The sequence below is a fragment of the Corapipo altera genome, unplaced genomic scaffold, assembly GCF_003945725.1.
Source record: "Corapipo altera isolate COAL_440 unplaced genomic scaffold, ASM394572v1 0, whole genome shotgun sequence".
Classification (NCBI taxonomy): Eukaryota; Metazoa; Chordata; class Aves; order Passeriformes; family Pipridae; genus Corapipo; species Corapipo altera.
Genome location: NW_020884872.1, coordinates 11,713,490 through 11,724,753, shown reverse-complemented (window position 1 = coordinate 11,724,753; position 11,264 = coordinate 11,713,490).

The following is an 11,264-nucleotide window of genomic DNA, read 5'->3' as shown; positions in this document are numbered from 1 at the left end:
AATAGAATAGAATAGAATAGAATAGAATAGAATAGAATAGAATAGAACAGAAAGAACAAAATTGAATAGCTCACTTAGAAGGGGCCTGGAAGAAACATCTATTCCAACTGCCTGAACACTTCAGGGCTGACCAAAAGTTAACAAATGTTGATAAGGACATTGCCCAAATGTCTGTTAATCATTGAGAATTATGGGCCATCAACCATCTCTACAGGGAGTCAGTTCTACTCTTTGACCACCCTCTTCTTGGTAAAGAAGTGCTTCCTAATGTCCAGTCTAAACCTCTTCTGATGATGCAGCTTTGAGCTGTTCCTGTGTATCCCATCACTGGAACCCAGACAGATGAGATGAGCATCTCCTTTTCCTCTTCCCCTCCTCAGGAATCTTAGGGAGTAATGAAGTCACCTCTCAGCCTCCTGTTCTCTGAACAAGGCAACCCCAAAGTACTTAGCCACTTCTCATAATTCTTACCCTCTAGGCCTTTCACCAGGTAGGGTTTGTTACCCTACCTGGATTCATTTGAAGTCTCTTAAGTGGTGGGGCCCAGAACTGCACTCAGTAATCCAGGTGAGGTCACACCAGCACTGAATGTGGAATGATACCCTCTTTTGAGCCAGTTGTTGATCAGCAACCCTTCATCCTTTTTCCAAACTGGAAAAAAATGAGGTCTTCTTGTCTTTTTTAACAGGTTTGTATCTTCTTAACCTGTATGTGTTAAAACTAAGCAAATAAGCTAATTCCAGCTATCTGACATCTTTTTTGGTTAATAATTCCATCTGTTTGTTGTCTGGATAGAAAGATCATATGGGGTTTGTATTTAAAGTTCTGTTAGTTTTCTTCCCTTCATGTTGCTTAATAATCTCCAAATTCAAAAAAAAAAAGTCTTATCTGGAATTAGTGGCCTTTGTGTTAAAAAAAAAAAATAAATCTCACTGCACTGAGGGTATTATATTGATTGCCTTAGGAGAAGATGCCGTGTACGTGCACACAGTATAGTCAGATCATTGTACCAAAAGACATGGTTCTTCAAGTCAGACATACTGAACTGGGAAAGCTCAGAAAGATAAAGAATTAACACCAGGAAATCTTTTAGAAACTGTAAAGCAGTCTGAAATCAAACAGAACCTTCATCTTGTCAGATCACAGCACAAAAACTGCCACAGTAAACTGGACAGAAAATTCATTTAAAATTACACCAAGGAGAAGTAAGGGTTTAGAAAAGCAGTATGGAAATGTCACTGTCATTCCTGTACTGATGTATATTACATCCTGACCACCTTTTTTCCTGGTTTTCATGATTTTATATGCTGCTGTATCCTGTGATAGTCATTTTTTTTGTATACTGGAAAGCTCTTTTCTTTTTTGTCTCTTTTCATTCCAAATCCATTTCATACTTGTTTCTCTTTTCTGTACTCTGTCTATCTGTACTATATCCTTCTTCATAGAAAATAATGATAAACGCCTGGAGAAGAACTGCAAAAGGAACGTGATGTATGGATTTATACAAGACATACTAGAATGGTTTTTGTTTCTTCCTTTCCTATTAATTTTTGAGCATCTCTTATCTTGCAAATCTAAGCACAACTGCTCAAATCTGTCCTGATGCCAATAGTTGGTGTAGATCCCCTGATTTCAGATTACTTTGCTTTTAATTACTTTAGGCATTTCATCTCTCACTCAATCACTATTACAATATCTTTTATAAGTTTTCATACCGAATTATAGTTCCTACTTTCTTGATAACACTATATCAATTAATTTGGTAACCGTCATACTTTGTCCCAGATCACTCAGGAACATGTTCAGTAGCATTGATTTCCATGGATCACTTCATAATGGTAAAAGTAACCATCTTTTCCAAAAACTTTTTTCATCTTTAACCACTTATTAATGATTACAGAAAGATTTTGTCTCTTGTACCATGGCATCTTCTTTTACAGAGGTGCTTTCTCAAAATTACTTTTGAAAAAAAGTAGATATATCCATCAGTATCTCTGTCTACTTTATCACCTTCTTTATAAAGATTTCCACTACGTTTGTGTAACGTCACAACATAATGTGTGTTGATGTTCTACTACATCATATTTACTCATTTACACTTTATTATAGATTCAACAGTTTGTTGAGTGTAGATTTTATAGTTTCCATTTTATAGTTCTTCAAACCCCTTTTAAAAAATTTGTATCACATTTGCCATTTTCAACTCCTCTGGTACAAAGGACATTTTTAAGTGATAAATTGCACACTACAGTTAACAGCTTAGCACTTTCATATTTCATTTTCCTTGAAATTCCATGTGAATACCATCTGTGTCAGGAAGTTTGCTGGTATTCATTTTATTAATTTATTTGAAAACTCTTTTATTAACATTTCATCTGAAATAGTTCCTGAGCAGTGACTTCTGTTACAAAAAAGTTTCATTTTTGACACTCCTAAACTTTTGCACAGTAAGGTAGTTAATTCATTTTGGGTTTGTGTTGTGTTTTTATTTTACTCAGACATCTCTTATATTAATTTTTGACCATACAGAATCTTGAAAGGCTTCTTTTTTCTGGCATTGGTATTTGTTTGAATACATTATTATGGGGGTTAAATATTTTTCTGGTACAAAATGTTTCTCAAAGTCTTGTTTTCTCTGTTTTAGTACAATATATTTTAGTTAAGTTACAGTTTCAGTATTTGTATAGTTTCCTTTTCTGAAATAAGAATATATAATTTGTAATGGCCTTTCTCAATTTGTATTTAGTCATGACAGCTTTTTGGTATCATTTATAAAAGACTTGTATTTTTACTGTTTGTTTGAGTTTTTTTTAAATAAGAACTACACTTTTAGAATAAAATTCTTATATTCTTATATTTTCAATAGAAAAATTTTATGTCACTAGAGTTTCATCCTTCTAGCTGCTTGTTTTATTTTCTTCAGCTTTACAAGCATGCTATTTTAGACATGTTCATATATTTCATTTTTTTCCTACTTTTTACTTCTTTAGTCATACTGAATGTACAATGGTAATTTTTCAGGTTAGCTTTTTGTTATTTATGTCTCGATCCAGGTCTTTTACATTGATTGAGACTACCTCCTCTCTTTATATTTTCCAATTATTTGTTTTAAACTGAAATAATTTAAGAAGAAATGTTTTCAGAAAGGCTTTTGTACATAATGTCCATTCTGACATGAATCTTCATGATAACAACTGCAGTTTTCTGAAAATTTTCTTTTCTCACAGTTTTTCTGACTTTTAATAATATGCCACAGACTGTCACTGTTCTGTCTAGTTAATCTACCTAGTATTTCTCCTTTTGAGTCCAAATTTTTACGTAGCACCATGTTCCATCAATCTTCCTTCATCATTTTTATCCACTGAATACTGCAGCAGGGGCCCCTAGGAGTATAGACATGGTTGATATCAGAGGCCTTGAAAGTACTGGGACACATTAGACCTCAAGGCTATAAACATAAATCACAAATGATCAACAGTTGGTCACTAACAGATAGCCTCGAGAATCAGGGTGGACTTACTTCAAGGTATATGAAAAAGTAAAAAAAAAATAAAAAGTAAAACCTGAGTATTGATTCAGTAAAAACAAAACAAAACTAAAACAGACATAAAGAAAACAAAGAACATATAGCTGTAGAAAAGACAAGCACACATACAAGAATGGAAACAAAGTAAAACCAGAAAGAGATGAACTGCTCACATACATACTGTGAGACCACTCAGGATGCTGTGTCTCATCAATTCCCTCTGCTTAGTGCTTGCTAGGCCACACCTGCAATGCTGTGGTTAGTTTTGGTCCCCACTACACCAAAAAGATGTGGACAGGTTGCAGAGGGTTCGGAGAAGGGCCACAAAGACGATCAAAGGACTGGGGAGCCTGCCGCATGAGCAGGGGCTGGGAGAATTGGGTTTGGGAAAGGAGGGCTTAGGGGAGATCTTTTTACCATGTTCCAGTATTTATAGGGTGTCTACAAAGAAGATGGAGACTCCCGTTTTACAAGGAGTGCCATGGAAAAGACAAGTGTTAATGGATGCAAGTTCCTCCCAAAGAGTTTCCATTTGGACTCAAGAGGAATGTTTTTCACAATGACAACAATCAGCTACTGGAGTAATTTCCACAGGGAAGAGCTGGATACCAGCGCTTAGACACCGCAGCTCCTCCCTCTCCTCTGGTTGAAAAAAGGTACTGCTTTTTGTTCTGCCATTCACCACATTTTCTTATTGCATTTGTTCAAATACTCATCTGTAGCTGGTCTTGTCTAGTTGTCTACTTTTGTATATCATGTTTGTATGGAACTTTAATTACTTTTTGTTGTTGCCTCCTAGGGTTTTATTTACCTTTAACTCATTTGCCTTGATAGCAGAAGTTGCTGACTTCATTTTTACACCATGTACAACTTAGTTATTTTCATTCTTGTATACTTGTTAGGTTTTATCTTTTCTTTAACTTTAATCTATCAAAACAGTTTTGGGGGGTTGTGTTTTTTTTATTTTAGGCTTCAGCAACATAGTTATATTGTGATTTAGATAAAGTATATATTTTTACAAAAAGGTTATATTTATTCCAAAATCATTGCCTTATTATTTCCTTCAAATTCTTCCCCATATTTAGACTTTCTGTCTCTGTACACACTAATGGAAGTGTTTCAGACAAAAACTTGTGTCTGTTTTCTTCTGCAATATATACAATAATGTCCAGAAATCCCATGATCATAATTTCCCAACTGTTTAAATTCTACCTTTTCATGTAGCAAAAGTTACCATCTTGACACACATATACACCTAGAAGCAAACCCGCTCAGAGTGATAGATCTTATCCTCTTGATATCCAGGATACCCTGAAGGGATACCCACACACAGAAACATGTAGTTATTGTCTATGAGGAACAACCTTCTTGAAAGTGTGATGCCTGGTAGATTGTGCTGCAGCTGAGCTGCTCAAGGGAAGGATGTGTAACAGAGGGATAGAGCCAATGTCCTAATTCTCAGATTGCTATTCCATATAGTTAATGATCATTCCGCATTCCATGATAATACATATATTCACTACAGACTATAGCAAAAAGTGGACAGAAAATCTGCAACAGACCTGCTAGTTTTTTTACTGTGGTACTAAAGGCAACAGCTTTTGTTTTACCCATAATCCCAAGAGATTATTTGCTGTTATAAAGGTTTGAAAGTAAAGTCATTACTTTATATTTTTTTGTCTTTTTAAGGGTGCTCCTTTCCATTTGCTCATAGGAACTTTCAAGGGATCTATCAAACACAATGGTCACTCAACATCATCTTTAGGGAAGTTTACATATATAGAAATGAAACTAATTGTGTATAAAATCTGTATTTCTCAACTTTCTTTCACATAATCTTACTTTTCAGTTTGTAGCAACAATAATTTAGGTCCAAATTAATGGATCATTCATTTTACCATTTAAATCATTACAGCTATGGCATGCACACCATTGCATGAGATATAATGGAGGATTTTAAATAGGAGTTCTTGCTTTTTAAGCAAAAATACTTAAGACACTTTTGTGTAAGGCTTCAAAACCATAGTAGTTCAACTGTATGTTATGCACACAAATTTTTGTGCACAGTTCTGTTGCTAATCATTAATGTATCTATACTTACTCTCATTGCCATTGTGCATCTGCCTTGATCCTTGTAAAAACCTTATATATATTTTCTAGTATTCATTTATATACAGTCAATGCGATAGTTTCATTTACATGTTAATTATGTTCTTTGAAAAATATGAGCTGTTTATTTTTGTTGTCAATATTGTAATGAATCATTCATCTGGATAGTATCCTAGTCTTACTAGTAATTCAAGAAATCCAGTACAGTAATTGAAACATAGACCAGGAACAAACAGCAATCAATAAAGGTTCTCACAAAAATAATAAGTTATAGGCAGATAGCTCTTTCTTTTTTCTAGAGGCTATGTGCCACATTTTCTGAGAAGAGTATAACCAATAATAGGCATTATACACACAAAACTTGGAGAGAATGTGAAATAATATTTTCATTCCAACAAAATAAACTATCTGAAAGACTACTGAACTGAGGTTGAAAGTTCCATGTTAGTTTTGTGACCTAGGTCCTATTTACATATATAAAACAAATTTATATAAGAAATACAATGTATTGCAGATCTCTGTGAATATAACATCTATAGTAATTGCATCTTATCAAGGAATTTGGCATTTTCGAAACTGAAAATATAGAATGTGAGTTTTAGAGGATTTTGCTATCATTTGTATTGGTACTTTTCCATTTAAAAATCTTCAACCATTTCATAAGACTATACTATCAAGTGTTAGAAAAGCATTAAATTGAAACAGTCTTTGTTTCTGTATTCCTTTTTTCACAATATTTATTCATTTGAATTACATTATTTGTGCTGGAGTCTAGGTTGTAGGACAAAATGTTTAACTATACTGTACCATGTACTTGCTTACAGAAGTATTTGGATCATTGGTAAACAAAAATTACAAAATCCAAGTCACTAGTAGTTCATCTCACAGCTGATGCTGACTTGTCTTTATCTCCTCACTCTTTGTGACAGTCAGATTTACTAACACTTTCATATCAAGATATTTTAAAATGTCACAATTTAAATGGTGCAATATGGTATTTGAACTCCTATCTTCAGTCTTCAATCTTCTGAGCTTTCCTTCCATTGATGTTTCCAAGGCCATATCTTTGTCAAACTTTTCATCACCTAAGAGGCAAGCAAACATCTCCTTTGTGATGCTTCAGAGTTCAAGTGTCTTCTGAAACTGTTCATAAATGTCTACAGTTTGTACTACCTTACAATACCACATTTTTCCTTCTTTCTAAACACCGACACATACATAAAATCATATTCCTCAAACCGTCAAAATCTATATATTCCAAAATATACATTGTCAAATATACATTTTCAGAAGTGAACTGCTTTATACATTTGTTTCTCTAAGATAGACAAACACATTTTATTTGCAAAATGTCATCCCTTTAAAGCATTACAACTGTACTTAGAGGAGAAACAAATGCAGGAGTGTCCCTTCAAGGTTTTAAAAACTGTCAAATTTGAAAGAGAAAAAAGAAGCTGGTTTTGGGACAAGGAAATTAGATTGCCCCATGAAATATATTCTTCTGCTTGCTACTCAGTAGGATGCCTTTGTAAATGCAGATAAAATGTATTTATTCCAAACATTACTGTTAACAGCTCATTGCCTCGCTGAAAATAATTTTCCTCAATAGGTACCATTCTGCCCAAAGTAAATTCAAGCAATTCATCTGATGAATTCAAAGATAGGACTCCGACCACCTAATGCTAAATTGTATATCAAAGGTATAAGTTGTCTGAATCTGTAATGTGCAAGCTGCAAAGACTTAATAAAATTATTATTAGTGAGGAAAGCAACTACCTTTAAATCGTCACATAATAACTTATTTGCTATTAGAAAAAAATTAAATAATTACTGGTTAATTAGGGCATTCTTCTTCAATCTGAACAGAACTTAGCTGTGGCCATAGACACATCACCATAGCATTTCCATGGCAGGAGAAAGAATCCAGAATTGTGTATATCATAGTACTGATTATATTGTTTGTTGTATGAAGGACCGTGTTCTGCAATCTAATTCTTTTCAACTAAATTTGTCTAATTGTGAGTGAAATAGACAAAACCAAGCTCACAATTTTGTTACCAGTACCACTAGGTTTTTAAGTTGTATTACTTTCTTTAAAAAATAATAATGATATTGTTTTATAAAGTTGTAATCTAGTTTCTTCTAACTAAGAGCTTTTAGTTTATGACGTGCAGTGTAGTATCTATGTGCATACACCTTACTGGGCTACATGATTGAAATGCATCTTGTTTTCTTGTCCGTAGAGGTTGTCTGCCCTAAAAATGCTGCACAAAATGTCACATTCTCCAAAGAATGAAAAATGGTAGATTTTCCTGGAAATATATACAATATATACAAGATATGTATAACATGTAAGTCTTAAAATACAAAAGTTAGTTACACTTTTGACACTCTGTCATGTCTATTGGACCGAATACTTCAACAGATTTCTGACAAGCAAATGAGCCTTGTTTTTTTGTTGAAAATACAAAATGAAATGTAGTCACCACATCAGGTCCCATGCTGCTAATATATGTAAGTAGCAAATTCTCTCAAGTGTATTGAGATACATGTATCATAATTTAGACCAGAACTCTTTGCATACCTTTAACAGACACTAGAGGAAAATTCATTCTTTATAAGCATTGTCTGTGTTGGTTGTTAATGTTTTCTTTAGCTATTGATTGTTAGCACTGCTTAGAAAGAAGTACCATTGTTGATCTTCTGCCAGTAGAACATCATAGTCAATTATGGGGTAATAAGGCAAATACCAAAAGACATTATGTAATAGTGTCTCCATCTATTTAAGAATTTATTGGAAAAAAATAAAGTTCTCTGTGTTAAAAATTTCTGTGAAAAGACAATTCTGAAACGTTTTTCTGCTTTCTAGTAGTATTTTGTTTCTATAAAAAAGGGAAAACTTTTCAAATTATACCGACATTGGTCAGGGCATGCAATTGATCTGAAGACCATAAATGGCTAAGATGTGTGTGTTCTCCTAAAAATGAGATACATCTATACAGAATCTGGATATTACCTACTTAATTATGTATTTATTGCTTTTGTGAACAAATTTATTTTGTATGTCATACAGGCTGCTACAAAATAAGAAGGAAACTTTGCTTTCATTGCCAAAATCTTGCCCAAAATTTTGATAGTATTCAGGATAGAAAATGGAGGATAATCTAATCTCTTCTGTTCTATTGTAGATTTGTGAAACTTATAAAATAAAAAGAGTAGCACAAGTGTTTTGATGTCCCAAAATGTTTGTATTGTTTTTTTCCATAAAAATAATCTTTTTTTCCCCTTGCTTTTAGCACTGCTGTACCTTTTTTTTTTTTTAAGTTTACGTACCTGATGTCCAAATAGTTTGAGATTTGGGAAGATGTCTGGAAATGTGCTTTTTAATCTTTGCTCTGGTTTTTTTTTTTTTTTTTAGTTGCCACTATTACTTATCAACCATGTCACCATTTTGTAAGTGTATATGAAGTTGGTAAAAAGTATTAGTCTTCATTTTAAGTTCCTATGTACCTCCACAGGTCTGAGTTCTCACTAAAATTAATGAAGAGCTACTCAGTGAATTTATAGTTTGCAGCAGTTTTCAACTCACCCTCAAGTAGACAGATGGGTCTGGTCTACAATAAACTGTTCACTGCATCAACAACATCTCCATTGAACTCTGCAGGACCTAGACCATATGAAGGCTCTCCAGCTACTTAAAAGAGGCATTTAATGTCATCTAAAAGACTCTTGGGAATCCAAGAGCTTCACATGACCCTGACAGGTGCAACTCAGAACCTGCAAGAGACCTGCACCGTCCTCTGGTGGTGGCTGAAGTGCAGGGAAATGTGTAAAATGGCACCAGACACATGAATCCCACTCCTGCATGGAAATACATGCAGATAGAGTGATTTGAGATATGTTAAGCCAAAGCAGCTCCCAGTACCACTCTAGATGCCTTAGATTCTCCTGACTTATTCTCACACGCCACTCCAAAAACATGTGAAACACTGATCTGCTGGCAACTCTATTAGTTCCATACAAATAGTTTGAACCTTATGGACTGGGAGTCTCCCTTCAGGCAGAATCAGTCATAGAAGTCTATGAGTGTATAGAAACAGTGTGGGCTGATTCCCTCTCTTACATTGCAGCAGCATGCTGTTATGTTCTCCTTTTCAATAACACAGTTGAAGAGCTTCTGAAGCAATAGCTTGTTGGAGAGGCTCCTTCACCTAATTATGCATACAAAACCCCCACAACCTTGGTTTATTAATTTTTCCTTTTATCTAGGCTTGTTTTTCCAAAACTCACCAAAATGACATTTAGAAATATTTTCTCAGTTTTTCAGAAGAAATCAATAAATATGGCGTGTAAAGACTCTTCAAGTATTCATTTGTAGAAAGCTGGCAGAAACCACTGTAAGGATATACCTGCATGTTTTTGCAAGCTTTTTCTAAACAAAATAGACTGGCTCATTCTCAGCTGTTGATTTTTCCATGTTCTGCACTGACGGATGCAGGTTCCTGGCAGCTTAATTGCAGCTAACAGCAGCTGACCTGTATGTGTAGTCTGAGCTTGAGATATAAATCTGAACAATATTGTGAACTTGTCTAGGTTTCTGCGTTAACCTGAGATGCTCATCTCCCATCAATTTACCAAAAAATCAGTATATTAACTAAGAGTAATTAACAATTTTAATGGATAGGAATTGCAGACATGTTTGAGAGAATGTCATGAAAGTGTAAGAGAAAAAAAGTAAATTTTACATCTCAAATGATAGATTTATATGGCAAAAAAATCTGTTGTGAAGATCTTTGTGTGGTCCTTTCCTACAAGAAGTATATGAGAAATGTTTTTTAAAGAGTCTGTAAGTGGAACAGTCCGGTATACAGAAAATTCTGATTTTGAATAGGAGGGTTCCATAGTATGAACTAAATGGCAGACAGAATTCCACTGCTTTTGAATTATATTTTGCTGTTTAGTTACTTAAGAGAGAAAAAAGTAAGCATAAATCCAAAAGGCAACCAAATTAAAATACTGACTAAATTTCAGCTCTCCAGTCAGGAAAAAACATTAATCTGGGGTTATACAAATCCTACATGATGTGCAGAAGAAGTGGCTTTGCAACGCTGAAAGTTCCTGAAGTCTTTCCTATTTATTCTACCAACATTCCTCTAGGACTAATGAGGTAGGACACAGCAGAGTATGGAATGTTAAACAGACTGAGGTATGCATTCATAAGAGAAATGTGGAGACTTTACATAAACACCAGCTCTGCTTCTAGATAATCTGTAAACTCCATAAATAATTGAGAGTGCTCTGAAGAACTCTATGCAATGAGGTACAGGAGCTCCATACACGTACTATGTTTGAAATAATAAGTCTTCCTGTCTCATGGATTTCATAGTCTAGATAAACTAAACAAAAGTAGGCAGAGGGGAGCTTCTGGCAGGAACTGAAGCAGGGAGCATTAAAAAGACCTCTCCAAGATCCATGAAACAGACCAAAATTTAGTACCAAGTACCTAAATCCCTGTCTAAATTTTTGATCCCCCTAATGAAGAAAAATATTCTCCCCCTCCCTTTTCTCATTGGTCCTTTTGATACTATTAGAATTGCTAAAAGGAGCCTTTTGATTTGTTTCTTCTGAG